This window comes from Euwallacea fornicatus, chromosome 1, assembly GCF_040115645.1.
Source record: "Euwallacea fornicatus isolate EFF26 chromosome 1, ASM4011564v1, whole genome shotgun sequence".
Lineage (NCBI taxonomy): Eukaryota > Metazoa > Arthropoda > Insecta > Coleoptera > Curculionidae > Euwallacea > Euwallacea fornicatus.
The window spans coordinates 8,277,559-8,283,558 of record NC_089541.1 but is presented as its reverse complement, the minus strand read 5'-3'; the positions used below and the strand labels follow the sequence as shown (position 1 = coordinate 8,283,558).

General features: G+C 34.5%; 1 protein-coding gene across 1 annotated transcript in view; it reads left to right on the top strand.

Moving 5' to 3' along the window:
• Positions 1–408: 408 nt before the first annotated feature.
• Positions 409–6,000, top strand: part of MICAL-like (protein) — a 72,874-nt gene continuing 67,282 nt past the window's right edge. The window contains exon 1 of the mRNA XM_066282424.1: positions 409–518. The gene's annotated coding sequence lies outside the window, so the exon portion shown is untranslated. The remainder of the gene's footprint in view (positions 519–6,000) is intronic.

The following is a 6,000-nucleotide window of genomic DNA, read 5'->3' as shown; positions in this document are numbered from 1 at the left end:
TGGCTCAAAAATTGCGATTTTAAAACTGCCTTGGGAGGAAATAAATGAGTCTATTTGTGACAAATTGGGAAAACTAGATTTCATCTTAGCCGCTGATATTGTTTATGATATTTCTCTATTTGGAGCTCTTATCAAAGGTCTGAGATGTCTGTGCCTCAATTGTAGAGTAGAAGAAGTGATTTTTGCCTGCACAGAAAGAAATCCGGATACCCTAAGTTGCTTTTTGCAAAAACTTGGTAAGGAGCTTCAACTTTACTCTCTTAAGCCAAACTGTTCTTGGACAAAGTAAAGAAAATTGGATTTGTTGTTATTTTTGTCTGTGATTTTTGTTGAAATGCAGTTTTGCTTAGGATGGCTGTAGGTTTTTTCTTAGACTTTGGAAAGTATTGTAAAATTGGAATTTACAGGCCAATATTTTAAAATAACTGAAGAAGTTTGTTTACTCCAAAAAAACTTTGAGTGGCCCGTCCAGCCACCTGTGAGAATTTTCAAATTTAAAACCTATTGGCCTTTAATGGGTAAGTAATAAAAAAAAACATTTTCCTAACTAATCTGTACTGTTTTTTGACCTAAACTTCCAAATTGGTTCTTTCAAATAACATACGATGGAAATGTTGAACTTCCTTTTTTCCCCATTACTACCATTTTTGTAGATCTAGATAGACATAAATGCGCCGATAACTAACAAGTTTCACTTTATCTGCAAATTGTGTCACTGAAACGCACGTCCGGTACAGTTTCTTTTTCTGTAAGATCAAAAAAGTACTTAGTGCTACGCTACGTACATACTAAGTACCAGAAATCACATGTTGATATTTGCACGGTCTTGTTTACAAGAATTATTTTATGAAGCAGTCTATTTTCAAGGATAAATAAATACCTTTTTTGTTCAGGTTTTGAATAGCCTACATTGGGACTATAATTTCGTTTACTTGCCTAAGGTGGCCGGAATGCACGAGCAGGTTGCTGATAGACTTTGTTGGTAGCATACATCTTTATCATTTTTGTCAAAAAGTGAGGTAGTAAAGAAGTTATAAAAAAGAGTTTTAATAGCAAGTTTCAAAAGTTAATATTCTATGTAAACAATTGATATAGTAATATTTAGCGGTGATAAGAAAAGCGGCATTGGGAACAGCTATTGGAAAAAAATTAAAATCAATTTACGAATTTGACGTACTTCGAATGGACATTTTGGAAGTACAGATCAGAAACTTAGAGTGTTGACAAGTTAATAAACATTTTCGAGTTGTTTGTCAGCTGGTGTAACAAATTGATAGGAAATTCAACACCAGGAAGAACGGTAACTACTATTTGTTTTGACTGATATTGCCATCACAGAACTGTCTGAGGTCATAGTCGAAAGTTAATATACCGTCTGTGTCTCAACTTCGAGTTAATTTGTAATTCAAAATGGCGATCGTTGTTACTTAACATAAGAATGGTTTTAGTCTTAAATACTCTTTGAAGACCCTTAAGGGTTTTCTTATGTCATCGAACCCTTTCAAAGACGAATTTATCATGGTTTTCATTTCCCATCGGCCTGACATTAAATAAGAACAAAGGCGCTCGTTCTCATCGCAATCTCTCATCAGCGTCCTAAATGGAAATCGGCTGCGAAGGACCCACCGAGTAGTTTCTTGTTGGAGAGTGATGGACAAAAAACGAAATATTCGCGGCGCCCGAAAACCGATTCGGGTCGAAAATAAAGACAAGCGGCACGACCAAATAACACGTAAAAGACCACAGCGTGGAACGCCTCGGGGGTGTCTGGTCGATAGAATGAAATATATGTCTGGTCGTTGTAGAGAGAAACGTTTAAATTATGTGGGTGAGCGTAAAATATGATGCCTCATGTCCAGCTGGGATAATGCAAATGTGCAAATGTAAATTGTAATCGCAGCTAATGGGCAAGAACCATGAATGCCACCCTCAATATCGTTTTTCTTTGAGGTTTCTTATTACAACTGTTATCTGTTACAAGTGTTGTTTCTCAAGGTTAACAACACGGGCGAAAACAAATTTTCAAAATTTTCATCTCCTTCAGTTTCTCCATTTATCATTATACTAAGACACCCCATGTCAAATGATGAAATATTACATCCACGAAATGAAGATTTCATAAACCAGTTTGAAGGCGTAGATAGTAAAAGTACCTACGTACGTATGTACTGATGGGCGCTATAATTGCCTGGTTCTTTATTCGGGTTCATATAGCCACAGTATCGCTTAAGTACCGAGCCTACATCCGCCGGAAGCAACGTAGAACACCATTATTATTTGTTTTAACGTATGTTCGTGCGTGCAAAGAAATGCAATTAAGTCATTGTTGTTCTTTTCGAGTCTAGGTTCGTTAAGTGCAAGGAACTTGTGAAAATTTTTCCCACCATTATTGATATTTAGGTTTAGCGGACCCTTAAAGTCATGTTGGTATGGGTGATTAAGTTGTGCGGAGCAATATTTTTATAGGCTACTAGAGTGAGAGGTCTACACATAAAGACATGATTTTAAATTCTTCAACATAATCGAAAAAGTGCTGAAAATTAAATATGCTTGGCGTATCCTCAATTTTATGGAAAATCAGATATTTACAGAAACTTTTGTTTCGTATATTATTTCCTGTCTGTGGGAATTTTAAACATGTTCTATATATTGTGTGTGTAATTCCATTGCTCTAACAACCCATATTTGGGAATTTTATTGTTCTTTATTAGAATAAAATAATTTATCCTATTAGAGACATGAAAATGGCATTCCCCATTACGTCCATTTTCCATCCCTAATCTCCTTTTTCCAGTGCTACTTCATGTGTTACACAAAGCCCACTGGCAATTGCAGACAAAGAAAGGACCATAGTTATCTTTGAATTTTATTTATTAAAAGCCACTATAAAGGATCTCATTTCACAATCAAGCAAAGGTGCTCGCATGTAATTAATACCAACATTGTGAAGGCGGGTGCGTTACAAACTTGTTTGGAAAAATTGTGGAGCATGTTTGCGCATCAACCAGGGCCACAGGTCAAACGTAACCGAGACTTTAAGGACTTTCCCTATTTGGATAAACACAAACGCATATGACGAGCCGGGTCGGGTCTATGGCCGGTGGTTGTGACTAACGGGCAAGGCAGTGTAAATAAAGACTTCTTGTCTGGTGTATCTTGAGACGAGGATCGTTGACACTGCTACAGTTTAAATTGCGCATCTTTGACCAATTAAAGAATAGAAGGTTTATTTTTTACAAAAAGAAGCTTGAGTTTACTTTGGATTTGCCGTCAGTATGTTTTCTTAGTGTAACAATGTTTTGCAGATAATCTTATATGTATATATTGGTTATTTCAGTCGGTAGAACATTTGTTTCCATATTTCGCTTAATTTCTTATATTATTTGCTTCATTTTATGGCAATTTATGCTGAACTTCATTTTCTATCGACCTGCAATAACAAATTGCAACCAGTGAGATGACCGCAAAACAAATTTGTGTGCAAATTTTAATTGTGTAATTTTATTGCTTACTTCATATTCATTGTAGCTACTTCTGCGTAAAAGCTAAAAATTCTAAACTTAAACTAATTATAAAGCTGTGCGCAATGGTTTATCGTTATGTTAATGAGTAAAAAGCTAATTTATGGAGCATTGAAAGTGTTTGAGAATAGTAACGTTAAACTATAGACTATAACTGCAATTGTCTTAACTGCTTCAGTAACCACGTTCTGCCTTATTTCAGGATTGTTATTATACCCATAAAACAACATCATCTCGGTTTTATTGTAATCTGAGATCTTTATGTTGTCACCCGTAACACTTGCAGGACGCTGTTTTCGTTTTATTTATCACAGCCATATGTTTCATACGTATTAACCCACTTAATTCATACAAACGTTATTTATTGTTAGACGACATAACGGCACTTACCTATTGTAGTAAGTTTACTACTTCCTCAAGTGCAATTTCCAAAAAATCTATTTAAATCTCTGTTGGCCAACTCCAGACACGATAAGCAATAATTTTGCTGCTACGACTTTCATACGTTTTTTGTTGGTCGATTCCGTAAGAAGAGATTTTAAATTATTACTTCCTGACATCAGAATTAATAACTGTGACATTAACGATTGTGCACGTCGAATAGTAAATTACGTATGCCTGTATTGTGCCTGATAGTTGCGATCGTATCGTATCTTGCTCTCAATTTATTGGCGAAGGTTTGAGTACCACGAGACACTCTTGTCGCGTTTTTAGTAAGTTGGAACTGTCGTTTTATGTTAAAAATGAAATGACAAATCAATAGATAAGTGGTGTTTAACATGTTTATTTGGTGGTAGAAAAGTGTTTGTTGTATGAGAATTTATTGTGTATTTATTTTTTTAGAAGGCACATTGTGTCTTGTTAGATGGACGATGCTCAAAAATTATCATAATGAGCCTAAATGCCCATTTGAAAGATTATTTAGAAAAGTGATTAAAGAAGTGTAGTTAATAGTAAAACAAATCACGAGGACTTTCTTTATAGAAAAATGATCGAACACTGTTTTTTTTGTGTGTTATTAATATTGTCCATGCATTAGATATAGTAAAGTTCAGGTTTGAAGTGCTGAATTCAGAGTTCATAAAAAAAAGTCTGATAAACTATTTTTTTCAAATAAAACATATGATCGTGTGATATATAGTTCAATTGGACATAGATGGTATTTAGCAAAATACGACCAAAAATATCTGGACCGTATTTAAAATTTTAAAGACTGGGCCTGTATCTGATTAATGATCAGAAAATCAACCTGGAAATTGGAAAACTACGTTCAACTCATGTGTACTTTACAGTTATGTATTGAAAAATGCTTTTTATGTTAGAGACCTGCCTTGAAAAAAAAAACAAAGATAACTTTAATTATTCCCGTATTACTCAAGCCATTACTCAAACCATTATTTCGGGTTCTTCACACATCCTGCACAACCATTTTATAGAAAAGTACCGGTTCTTCTCAAACTCCAGGAGTCATTTATATGACCTGCCATTGTTAGCCAGTATTTATGTAAAGTTGGGCCTGTTATTAGGTACCACTTTAAAGATTGGGCCGCCTTGATGGGTTGTCTGTCCGATCTGTAGCTGTATCGATGAAAATTGGAAGGTACTGGGGCCGACTCGGACCTCTAGACTCGCTCGATTTTAAGTGATAAATATGAGAATAAATAATAATTTTGATACGCATAAAGTATAGTTCTTTTTGAGAGCTTTTTCAACGCGACGATGATGATACTTGTTTAACAATTTACATGCGTCAGTGTAAGTTGGTCCAAGGAGAAACATTATCTCATTGTAAATCTATTTGTCTTCATCAGCTGGTTGTTGAGGAATGGTTATTTTAAATTAATGAATCTAATTTTTCCTGTCTACAGACCTAATTTGTAATTACTACATGTATTTTTGTGCTCCGAAGAACGAAAATATTTTGTTGCATTTGCAATTTTTAAATTTACACCTATTATACATAAAAACGGTTAAATCCATTATCGCAATAAATTATTCTAGATATCTACGTAATATGATGTATTATTAATAGGCTGTTGAACTACTGAATACAAGAACTGTTGGATGGTAATAAATGCATTGATTTCCACTTTAGCACAATAATTTAAACCGATAGGTTGATATTTTATGCCGTTGATGAATATAAGACCCAAATTCGAGTTAGAAAGTGGCATTCCCTAGTTTGACTATTTAGACACTGATAGGTCTCATTAAGATAGAAGGCCAGGCAAGAGAAGGTCTTCTACTGTAAATAAACAAGTTTTTAGTTAAAAAAAAAAGTCTAACAATCAATGAGCCTAATGAATTGGAAAATTGTTAACTAGTGAGATCTGCGAGCCAATTAACTCTGGTGTCCTTTCGAAAAAGTTTCAGTCACTTCCATATTTGACTCGTTGAATTATTGCGGTTTCTAATAAACCCATACCTTATACAAAATCATTGAATCAAAAGGAAAGTAAGGTGTCAAGGATTGAAAAAA